Source organism: Diceros bicornis, chromosome 12, assembly GCF_020826845.1.
Source record: "Diceros bicornis minor isolate mBicDic1 chromosome 12, mDicBic1.mat.cur, whole genome shotgun sequence".
Lineage (NCBI taxonomy): Eukaryota > Metazoa > Chordata > Mammalia > Perissodactyla > Rhinocerotidae > Diceros > Diceros bicornis.
In genome coordinates, this window is record NC_080751.1 from 5,822,281 (window position 1) to 5,835,581 (window position 13,301).

At 39.4% G+C, this 13,301-nt stretch overlaps 1 pseudogene; it reads right to left on the bottom strand.

Annotated features, from left to right (window-relative positions):
* LOC131412264 (cytokine receptor-like factor 3) overlaps positions 1 to 12,408 on the bottom strand; it is a 92,438-nt pseudogene extending 80,030 nt beyond the window's left edge.
* Between the last annotated feature and the right edge of the window lie 893 nt (positions 12,409 to 13,301).

Consider the following 13,301-nt stretch of genomic DNA (forward strand, 5'->3'; position numbering starts at 1 on the left):
CTAGCATATACTAGGTGCTCAATGCATGCTTCCTCAGTTCTCCTTTGTGTGAGCATACATTATTCTAGCACATAGTTTGGCATATGCTAGTTGCTCCAGGCGGGCTTATTTTCTTCCCCTATGTGTTGAGTATGTTGTACCAAATAATATCAGGTATATATTAGGCACTTGTATTAGTCAGGCTTTTCCATATAAAGATAACCAACTATATATATATATGTACGCATATACGTAGATGTATATATATATATGGAATACTATTAAATATTTAATATATGTTACCTTCCTTCCACATATGTGTGAGTAACGATGAGCTAGAATATTGCTTGGCGTATACCTGGTGCTCGATGCAGGCTCATTTTCTTCCCATAAATGTGAATAAAGTTGTCCTAGAATTGCACCTCTCAAGTACTGGGATTCCTCTATATTTGCACGTGGTGTAGTATAATAGGGTCTGGCATATACTAAGACCTCAATTCATGCTCATTTCCTATCCTCATGTGTGAGTCAGGTTGTACTTAAATAGTACTTGGGATTACTAGCAATTTAGTGCGTGATTCCTTCTTTCTCCAAGGTGTGAGTAATGTTGTAGCAGAAGAGTGCTTAGTAATACTTTGTGCTCCAAGAACACTCAATTCCTTCCCTTAGATGTGAGCAGGAGGTAATAGAAAATCATCTGGCATATACTAAGTATAACATGCATGCTCCTTTTTTTACCTGTGTGAGAGTAATGTTGCACTAGTATAGCACGTGTCATATGCTAGACACTTAATGGATATTTGCTGCCCTTACTCATGTGTGAGTAATGTTTTTACTAGAATATTGCCTGGTATATACAATGTACTTCGTGCATGTTTATTTCATCCCACTTATGCTAGAATAACATTTGACTAGAAAAATTTCTGGCACATAATAGTCAGTTGGTGCATATGTCCTTCCTTCTTTCCAATGTGAATGTAATGTTGTGCTAAAATATTGCCTAGCTTAATACACTTAATGTATGCTCATAGTAGTTCCCAGTGTGAGAGTAATGGTGCATTAGAATAACGTCCAGCATATACTAGACATTCATTGCATAAATATTTGCCTCCCCATAGTATGAGTACTGTTGTAATAAAAAAGTATTTTGCATATACTGGTAGCTCAATGCGTGTTTTCTTCTTTTGTGTGATGCGTGAGTAATAGTTCACCGCAATAATACTTGACATATATTAAGTGCTCAATGCCTCTTCATATGGGGAATGTTGTACTAGAATTTTACCTGGCATGGACTAGTTGCTCACTTGTACTTGTTTTCTGCTGCCTATGTGTGAGTAATGACGTACTAGAATAGTGCTCTCATATACTGGTTGCTCTACACGTGTTCGTTTCCTTTCCTTTTGTGTGTAATGTTGTACGTAAGAGAGTCTGGCATTTACTAGGTGCCTATTGCATGCTCATTTCATTAGCTGTGTATGAATAAGTTTGTAATTAATAGCACCTTGCATACACTAGGACTCAATGAATACTTATACTTAATTCCACTAGGTGTGGGGAAAGCTATACCTGAATAATTCCTGGCCTATACTAGGTAAACTATGCAAGCTCATTTTCTTCCCCTATCTATGAGTAATATTGTACTAGAATGTTCCCTGGATAATTTTATGTGATCAATTCGTATTTTGTTCTTTCACTCATGTGTGAATAGAATTATAATAGAATAGAACCTGGCATGTATCAGGAGCACATTGAATGCATTTTTCTTTCCCTTATGTATAAGTTCTGTTGTACTAGAACAATATCTGTCTTATGCAAGTGGTTCAATGCATGATTGCATCACTCCTACTATGCATCAGCAATATGGTACTAGAATATATCACAAGTACTTTTCTAGTACAACCTTACTGTCCAGTTGAGAAAGGAAATACGCATATGTGTAAGTAATGTACTGGAACAGTGTCTGACATATATTCTGTACCCAGTGTGGTCTTGTTTCCTTCCACTATATGTGAGTAATGTTGTACTATACTAGTAAGTGGTATATAGTAGGTATTCAATGCATGCTTGCTTCCTATTCCCTACGTGAGAATTTGATAGGCGCCTGACATATACTAGATGCTCAATGCACTCTTTCCCCTTCTTTCTTTTTTTTTTTTTTTTTTGCTGAGGAAGATTTTGTGCTGAGCTAACATCTGGGGCCAATCCTCCTGTTTTTTTTTGCTTGAGGAAGATTAGCCCTGAGCTAACGTCTGTGCCAATTTTCCTGTATTTTTTGTATGTGGGACACCTCCACTGCACGGCTGGTGAGTGGAGTATGTCCATGCCTGGGATCCGAACCCACAAACCTGGGCCACTGGAGCGGAGCACGCAGAACTTGAACCACTCAGCCCCAGGGCTGGGCCCTCCCCTTCTTTCTTTGTGTGTATAAAGTTGCAGTAGAATAGTTTTTGGCCTGACTAGGTGCTCAACATATCCTTGTTTCTTTCCCTCACGCTTGAGTAATGTTGTACTGGAATAATGCCTGGTAATACTAGGTCCTTGAGGCGTATGCTCATTTCCTTCTTGCATGCGTGACATAGGCTGCACTAGAATAATGCCTGACAAATATGAGGCATTCAATGGACAATTGTATTCTTCCATTTATCGGTAAGTGATGTTGTAATAGAATATTTTCTGGCATACACTTGATACTTAATGTATGCTTATTTCATGTCTGAATAACATTATGCTAGTGTAGAACATAGCATACACTAGGCACTTAATGTCTGAATGCTTCATTTTTCTTATATGTGAGTATAATTTGCTAAAATATTGCCTGGTTTATACGTGATACTCCAGGTATGCTAGTTTCTTTTGCCCTGTGTTAGCGAATTATTTGACTAGATTAGTATCTAGCGTGATTTGGCAATTAATGCATTTTTAGTTTCTTTTCCCAATGTGTGAGTTATGTTTGACTATAATAGTGTCAGGCATATACAACATGCTTCATTCGTGACTGTGTCTTTCCCTATATGTGAGTAAATTTGCACCAGAATACTACCTGCCTTATAAAAAGCACATAGGGATGATTGCTTCTTTTACTCTGTTGTGAGTAATGTTGCACCTGGCATATTTGAGGCACTCTGTGAAATATTGTTTCCTTGCCTGTGTGTGTGAGCAGTGTTGTACTAGAATAGTGCTTCACGTATTTTAGACACTCAATGCATTCTTGTGTCCCTTGTAGTAAGAGTAAAGTGATACTAGAATACTGGCTGGCATCAATGGGACACTCAATACATGCTTGCTACTTTTCTTCTAACAGCACGTAATGTTGTATTGGTATTCTAGTGTGGTACCAGGTGTGCCAGGCATGCTCATTTCTTTCTCCTTTGAGTAAGATTATGTAAGAATAGCACCTTGCATATACTGGTGGTTTGTTTCCTTCCCCTCTGTGTGAGTAATGTTGTCCTAGAATGGTTCCTTGCATTTACTAGATGATCGAAGTATGCTCATTTCTTCCACCTATGTATGAGTAACATTGTACTAGATTAGTGCTTGGCACAGACAAGATGCTTAATGCAATCTTTTTTCCCTTCCCTTATGTGTGAGTAATGTTTTACTAGAATAAGGCGTGGCATATAGTAGGCATTTAACGCGTGGTAATTGCTTTTTCCCTGTGTGCAAATTATGTTTCACCAGAACACTGCCTGGCGTGTATGAGATGCTTCGTGCATCCTTGATTCCTTCTCCCTATCTGTAAGTGAGTTTGTACTAAAATAGGGCCCTGTATACGTGAAGCACTTAACGCACTGTTTTTCCTTCTGCCTTTGTGTAAGGAATGGTGAATTATAATAGTGCTACACATAAATAGTTACTAATTGCATGCTGTTTTCTTTCCCTTATGTGAGGATAATATTTTCCTGGAATAGTACCTGATATATGTTTGCCATTAATTCACGCTTGCCCTTTCTCCAATATATGTTGTGCTAAATAATGCACGTACTATGTGCTCCTTGTGTGTTCATTTCCTTCTTCTATATATGAGTAATGGCATACTAGAATAGTGCCTGGCACATACTGTGTGCTTCATACATGCATGTTTCCTTCCCCTATATGGAAATAAGATGGTACTAAAAAGTGTCTGCACTGTATTGAATGATTAATTCACCCTTGTTTCCTTCCTCCTGTGCGCGAGTAATATAATAGTGGAGGCATGTCTTGCATATTTTAGATTCTCAATGTAGTATTGTTTTCTTCTTCCTAATTGTGAGTAATGTTATCCTGGAATAGTGTTTGACCTATGCTAAGCTCTGAATTTATGTTCATTCCCTTCCTTTATGTGTGAACAACATTATAAAATAGTACACTGGCGTGTACCAGGCTATGAATGCATGCTCATTTCTCTCCCCATGTGTAAACTTTTATAGAATAATACATGACATATACTACAAAATTAATACAGATTACATCTTTATCCCTATGTATGAGTAATGTTATGCTAAAATAATGCCTGACACATACTAGATGCTTCGTGCAGACTCCTTTATCCCGCCTTGCATGTGAATAACGTACGAGAACAGTCCTTTGCGTATAATAAGCCCTCAGTATACACTGTTTCTTTCTGTGTATGTTTGTAATGTTGTAATATAGTAGTAACTGGCACATTTTAGGTTCTCAGTGCATGCCATTTATTTTGCTCTATATATGAGTGATGTATTAGGCTAGTGGCTGTCATGTGCCAGGTATTCAAGTATGCTAGCTTCCTTCCCCTATGTTTAAATTATGCCATAATAGATTACACCTGCCATGTCCCAGGTAATTAAAGCGTGCGTGCATCCTTACTTCTGAGTAATGTGCTAGATAGTGCCTGGAATACACTAGGAGCTTAATCCATCCTTGTTTGCTTCCCTTATGTATAAGTGACAGTAAACTAGAATTGTGCCTGTAACAGGTGTTTCGTGCGTGTTTGTTACCTTCCTCTCTGTGTAAGTAACTTTTACTAGAATAGTAACTGGCATATACTATGTGCTCCATGCATGCACATTTCCTTCCCCTATGTGTTAATAAAGACATTAGAACAGTGCCTGGCACATAATAGGTTCTGCACTCATTGTTATTCTTCTCTGTGTGGGAGTAATGGTATATGAGAACAGTGCCTTGCATATCCTGGCTGCTGTGTCTTGCTTTCTTTCATAGTAACAGAAGAACACCTGGAGCATATAAGGCTTTAATGTATGCTTGTTTGTTTCTCCTTGTGGATGAGTAATGTTAAAATAGAAATTGTGACTGGCATATACTGGACAATCAATACATGCTTGTCTCCTTCTTCCTATATGTGAGTATTATTGCACTAGAATAGTGCCAGATGTGTACTAACTGCTCTATTCATGCTTCTTTCCTTCCACTACATGTAATTTTGTGCTAGAATGGGACCTGGAATTTATTAGGCATTTAATGCATGCTCATTTATTTCCATGTATGTGTGAAAATAATTTTATCCTAGAAATTAGCCTGACATGTACTGAAACTGAATGCATATGCAGTTCTCTTCCCCTCAAGAGAGTAATGTTGTATTGGGATACTGCCTGGCATATACTAGGTGCTTCTGAGGATGCTAGTTTCTATCAATAATGTGTTGGCAAAATGGTATGTGATACTGTATTTAATGGTTTATGTTGACACACTGTTTAGTGTGTGTGATACTGTAATTAGTGATGTGTGTGTGAGGCACTGTGTTTAGTGGTATGTATTGTGTGTGATGCTATGATTAGTGATGTGTGTGAAAAACTGTGTTTAGTGGTATGTAGTATGTGCAATCCAGATTAAGTAATGTTTGTGAGATACTGGGTTTAGTTGTTTATAGTGTGTGATATTGTTTAATACTGTGTAAGTAACACACTATGTTAATAATGTGTATATGAGACATTGTGTTTACTGGTGTGTGCTGTGTGTTGATTCTGTGAAGACCCTGTGTAGAGGCACTGAGTTTAGTGGTGTGTTGTGTTTGTGATACGGTGTTTAGTGATGTATATTTGAGATATTGTGTTTACTGGGGTTTATGTGAGGCACTCTGTCTAGTTATGTATGTGTGAAACACTGTTTTTAGTGGTATGATGTGTGTGATATGTGTTTAATAATATGTGTGTGAGGCACTATGTTTTGTGAAGTGTGTTTGAGGCATTGTGTTTAATAATTTGTGTGTCAGACACTGTGCTTAGTGGTGGGTTATGTGTGATAATGTGTTTGATGACGTTGTGTGAGGCACAGTGTTAAGTGATGTGTGAATTAGTCACTGTGTTAGTCGTATGTTGCATATGTGTGATAATGAACCAAGTGTCAGAAATTGTGTTTACTTATGTGTGTGTGTCTGAGGCACACTGTTGGTGATATGTTTAGTGATGTGTGTGAGAGGCACAGTGTTTGTCAGGTGTGTGTAAAACATTCACTGAACACTATTAATCACAGTATATCAACAAGTATCACTAAACAAACTGGTACATGTACCACACATTGCTAAACACAGTGTTTCACACATATAAGACTATACACAGTAACTCATGCACCTAGCACTAATAAATACAGTCATGTATATAATGTGAAACAAAATAGCACATGCACGAAGTATTGCTTAATGAACTGTTTTACGTATATATCACTATATACAGTAACACACACATGCCACTATTAAACACAGTGTTTCAACATATATCACTAAACAAATTACTACACACAACACACACTGCCAAACATAGCACTAAATACAGTGCTGAAACACAGTTCAACATATATCACTAATAAAGAAGCACACACAGCATGTTCTGCTAAACACAGTTGTTCACACATTTGTCATCATATGCAGTAACACACACCTAGTGCACACACAAGACATGACTGAACACAAGCTCCTGACTGTAACACTAAACATAGTAGCCCACACACCAAGCACAACTAAACACAGTGCCTCACACATAGATCACTAAATGGAGTAGCCCACACACAAGGCTCCAATAAATATGGTGTCTCATACATATCATTAGACAGAGTAGCACACCCTCCAGGCATCTCCAACATGGTGCCTCACACATCTCTCACTAAACAGAGTAGCACACACACAACACTGAACTCAATGACACACAACAGGGTAGCAGAACCATCTCACACTGCTAAACACAGTGTCTCACACAGTACAACTAAACACAGTAATATCACCACCCGGCATCACTAAAATCAGTGTCTCACACATATATCACTAAGCATAGTAGCCAATTCACTGGGCGTGATCAGAGCATCTCACACATATGTCACTGAGCAAAGTAGAAAGTAGACACACCTCTAAACAGAGCTTCTCACAGATGTATTTGTAAACACAGTAGCAAACACAGCAGGCATCTCTAATCACAGCTTCTCACAAATATATCACTAATCAGTAGCACACAATCGCATCTACTAAACGTTGTCTTACACTCATATTAATGCACAGAGTACCAAAAATACCATGTAACTCTAAGCAAATTGACTCATAAAATATAAGAAAAAACATACTCCCTCAAACACACATCACTAAGTACCTCATCCCATATACCGTATACCTTTAAGTTTGATGTCTCACACACGTGTTACTAAATAAAAATTCCTACCACACACACCACTAAATCCATTATCACACACTCCAAGTAACACAAATCAAGTATTTTACACATAAAATAATTGAATACAGCCTCACACTCCTCACATCATTAAACACAATGTAACACACATATATCCCTAAATACAGTAAAATGGCACCACAGACATTAACACAATGACTCACTGATAGATCAGTAAACACAGAAGCACACACACCAGACACCACTGGTCACACCGTCTTATACAAATATCGCTAAACACATTGACACACAGACCTTCCACCTGGAAACACAGCATCTCACACATAGATCACTAAACATATTAGGACACACACAGACACCACTAAGCACAATCTCTCACACCTACAACACTAAACAGAGTAGCACATACACAAGCAGCATGAAACACAATATCTTGCACATATGTCACTCAACACAATAGCACACACACCAGGCACGACAGAACACAGTGTCTCACACATTAATCACTGAACAGAATAGCACACACACCCCTGAACTCAAGTCCTCACACGTGATTCACTACATGGAGCAGCACAGGCGTGAGTCCTCACTAAACACAGTGCAGTATCTCAAATAATATGACTAAACACAGTAGCACACACACCTGGAATCCCTAAAGGCAGTGTCTCCCACACATATCACTAAACAAAGCAGCAAGCACACCAGGCACTATTCAACATGGTGTCTCACACACTTCTCTAAACACAGGAGCAAACACCAGGTGTATTTACACAGTGTTTTGCTCCTATATAAGCAAACACAGTAGCCTATACACCAGCCACCACTAAACACAGTGTCCCACAAGTGTATCACTGAAACACTAGCATGTCCATCAAGCACTATTAACACAGTAGCTCACAAATATATCACTAAACAAAGTATTACACAAACAGGCACTCTAAATAATGTCGTGCACAAATATATGACTAAACATGGTAGCACTCATACCAGTAAACACAATCTCTCACACATATACAACTAAACACAGTAGCACATATTTCTCTAAAGAGACTACCATCCACATCAGGCACCACTGAACAGATTTTCCCACACATATGTATGACACATATGTCACTATCTCAGCAGCACATCCACCACCGAGCCCAAGGATTCAGACATAAATCATTGAACAGATTAGCACACCCTCAGTGCAACACTTAACACAGTGTCTCACATAAAATTACTAAACACAGTGCCACATACACACTTGTCTTTACTTACCCCAGTATTTCACTCATATATCACTAAGCAAAGTAGCAAATATACTAGGCATAGCTAAACACAGGGTCTCACTCATATATCACTAAACAGCATGGGAAATAACTCAATCTCACTAAAAAGAGCACACATACACACACACACCACACAATAGCACACACACCAGGCATCTCAAAGTACAGTGTCTCAGAGATATATCACGCAACATAATTTTCCACACATGAGCCACCACCAACACAGTGTCTCACACATGTATGTCTAAACACGGTAGCAGAAAACCATGAACTAACAGAGTGTCATAAACTGCTAATCCCATAGCATATAAACAACTAAATGCAATGCCTTACACAAGATCGCTAAACAATTTAGCACATAGTTGTCCTCACTAAACACGATTTCAGGTTCATATATCACTTAACAAGGTAGCAAACACACCAGGCACCTATAAGGAGTGTCTCTCACATAGATATCTCAACAGTAGCACATACAGGAGGCTCCACTATGTGGGTTGTCTCACACATATATCACTAAACACAATCAGAGGATGGGTAGACCACAGGTAGCCCCTGCTGGTCCCCCAACATTCAAAGGCCCTAAACAAATCTGTATTTACCCCAGTTTGGAGGAATTTGAAAAGGTGAGAAGGCAAAAATGGCAATATGAAACTTGACTGAATTGCCAAGGGTGGGTGATGGCCTAGCAAATTAATCAGGATTAGGATTGACGAAAGGGCCAGGGTCCCTTGGCCTGACCCTCGCCTGGGGACCAAGTCCATGTGCACACATGTGGGTAAGATGCCAGAGGGCAGAAAAGAAACTTTTCTGGGGCTCCTTGACATATGAGCCCAATGCATTGTGATTCCAAAACTCGTTGGTGAAGTCCTAACAGGGACTACAGTTAGATTGGGAGGATATGGAGATAAAATAGTTGATGCAATTAAGGTGAAAATTTGGAATAAAATTGGAATGTTTGAACAGATTTTATATAAAGTGGTTGTGTCTCTCTGACCTGCATATATTATTGAGATGGATATTATGTCTAACTGTAGAACATTTCTCCTACCTAGCATTGTAGAACAGAAGTTCCCCCTCTAGCATGTGTTAATTAGACACACTAAATAGGAACCCGAGTTGCCTGAGCTCTATACAACCTATGCAGGTTGTTATTTGAAACAGTGTAGAATAACTGGTGGTAAAAAAGAAATTACCATTCTAATTAGTGACGTGTTAGAAGCTGGAGTCCTGATACCAACAAATTCACTGTACAATAGCCCCGGGTGGCTGACGAAAAATGCAGATGGCTCATGGAGACTAATAGTAGACTGTCAAGGATTGAATAAAACCGTTCCACCTATGGCATCAGCAGTCTCTGATACGGCTTGAACAGTGCAAAATAAAACAGAACAAAAACACTAGAGGAGACTGGGACTCAATGGTTGATCTTGCAACTGCTTTTTCCCCAATACCAATCACAGAAAATAGCCAACCACAGTTAGTCTTCACGTAGGAAGGATCCTAAGTTACATTTACCGTATTACTACAGGGTTATTTGAATTTATCCACTTACTGTCATAATTTGGTTGGAAGGGATTTGGACTTGATGTCGGTCCCAACTGAAATAATACACTATATTGATGGCATTATGATAATATCAGAAACTGAAGAGTGAGCTAGGACTGACTTAAGTACAATGATGACACCTCTGACCACTAGGGGCTAATTAACAAGTCCAGTGAAGATCCAAGGGCCCACTCAATTAGTGAAATTCTTCAGAATAAACTGGGCAGGAGCCATTCCCCAAGCAACTGAAAATAAACTGCTTTCTTTGTCCACCTTTGGAACTAAGCAAGAAGCACAGCACCTGACCAGGTTGCTTGAATTTTGGAGAATGCATATTTCACATCTGGGATATTGCTAGCTCCATCATCAAACTACCCCAAAGAAGGCCATATTTGAATGTGCGCCTGAATGATGGAAGACTCTGAGTTACGAAAAGGGGTAACTCGATCAAAGCCTTTGGGCCCTTATGATTCACACTCAGATATGATTTTTGGAGTATCTACAAGGCACACATGCAAACTGACATGGGCTGAAATGCATGCTATTTTCTTTGCAGTGATAGGGAAATCAAGCAAGGGTAAGAGCCCCAAATAATGCTTTCTTCATTTTAGTCAAGTGCTACTAGAATAGTGCTTGGCATATACTAGGTGCTCCTTGTATCATCACCTTTCCTAAATGTGCAAATGGTTGGGCTAGAATATTACTTGGATTCTATGTGGTACTAAGTGCCTGCTTTTTTCTTTCCACCTATGTGTGAGTAATGTTGTTGTAAAATAGTGCCTGGTAATAGTTGGTGATCAATGCCTTCTTGTCTCCTTAGCTGTGTGTGAGTAAGGTAGTTTCAGAATAGTACCTGCCAAATAGTCAATTCTCTATACATACTCATTTTCCTCTCACCCCTGCTATCTGTGAGTAAGATGTGTACTCGACTACTATCAGGTATATACTAGGCACTCAATGCATGCTCTTTATCTTCCATTGATGTGTGAGTAACGTACTAGAATAGTCCCTGGCAGATACTAGGTGCTTAATGCATGCTTACTTCATTCCCCTATGTGTGAGTGATGTTGTACTAGAATAGTAACTAGCATATACTTGGTGCTCAGTGTGTAGCCTTACTTTTTACATCTGTGTGATGAAGTTTGTACTAGAATAGCATCTGTGATATACTAGGCACTTAGTAAATGTTTTCTTTCCCTGTATATGACTAAGGTTGTATTTGAATAGCGCATGGTGTATAGTATGTGCTCAATACGTGCTTCCTTCCCTTACACATAAGTAGTGTTGTCTAGAGTAGTCCCTGGTGGATAATAGGCAGTCAACATATGCTCATTCCTTGAGGAGCAACGTAATAAAAATTGTGCTTCTCAAATATACTCAATATCTTCTCATTCCCTTCCCTGTCTGTGAGTAATGTTGTATTAGATACCCAACATATATTATTAGGTGTTGAATTCATGCTTGTTCCTTCCACCTATCTGTGATTTGTGTTGTTCTAGAATACTGACTAGCATCTATTAGGTGCTCAATTCATGTTTATATTTCCCTCTATGTGTAAGTAAAGTTGTACTAGAATTGTTTCTGGCATATACAAGGTGGTCAATGAATGCTGATCCAATACCTCACATGTATGAGTGATGTCGTTCTGATTTTTTACATCCTTTGCAAGTGTTGACAAAGGCATAATTTGTTACCAAAATATATGTGTATATTTAAGGCACCTACAACTACATCATATCATCAAGCAGATGTGTAATGAAATGTGACGGAGGATGCGATTTGTTAGAACTTTGAAGGCTACATAGAATTTACATTGGTGAAGATAACGAAGGATCATCCAGGTTGGGAACCATGATCCAATGAAGCTGTTGAACTGGAATATGGCCAGGGGTGCTGGACTTTGAGTGTGGAGACCTACGTTTGAGTCCTTGCTCAGTATTCCTACGTACTACTGAAGATGTCATATTAGCTCCCTGGTTCTCAATACTCTGATTTTTCTGTAACCCAATAGCCTCAGGTGTCTCCATATTGTGAATATAAACGCAGTCACATTTGCACACATAATTACTTTAGTTGCTGTGGTTCTTCACCTTGCTGGCTCACACAGGAAACCTGCTTTATGAAGAAGGATCTACTCAATTATTTCTGGGAATTCATAGGGACCCCCTTTTTGGCAGGGACTGCTTTGTGTCTGCTGAGTGGTCTCTCATACCAGGTCATGTCTCTCTCCATGCCTGCTGTGTTGGCTCTTCACGTGGTTCTTCCAGGGGAACACTGCTCAAGCTGTAGTGTACCTGAACTCAGCCTTTAAAGCCCCACGTGAGAGTCAAATGGTGGATTCTTCACAGAAATAGTGACCTTGTGTCTGAGCCTTTTCTCTTCCCTCAGGCACTGCATCAAACTCTGTTTTCTAGTATGGCCTGGCTGTTGAAGGCAAAGAGACATATATGGTAGAATCAAAGAATAAACTGCAGGGGCCGGCCCCATGGCGTAGCGGTTAAGTGCATGTGCTCCGCTGCTGGCAGCTGGGGTTCGGATCCCGGGCGCGCACCGCGGCACCGCTTGTCAGACCGTGCTTTGGTGGTGTCCCATATAAAGTGGAGGAAGATGGGCACAGATGTTAGCCCAGGGCCAGTCTTCCTCAGCAAAAAGAGGAGGATTGGCATGGATGTTAGCTCAGGGCTGATCTTCCTCTCACACACACACACACGCAAAAGGAATAAACTGCAGACATTTTAATTGGCAAAGAGAAAAATCTACACTGTGATGATAAGATCCCTGATCAAAGTGAGTCTGGTGATCATTCATTCAAAATGTAATAAATACATAGTAGGCTTCATAACAAATAAGTTGGAAACCAGGAGTTTAGTAACTAATAACATCTTCACTCTATCTGCCCTTATGGATACTTGCTGATCAG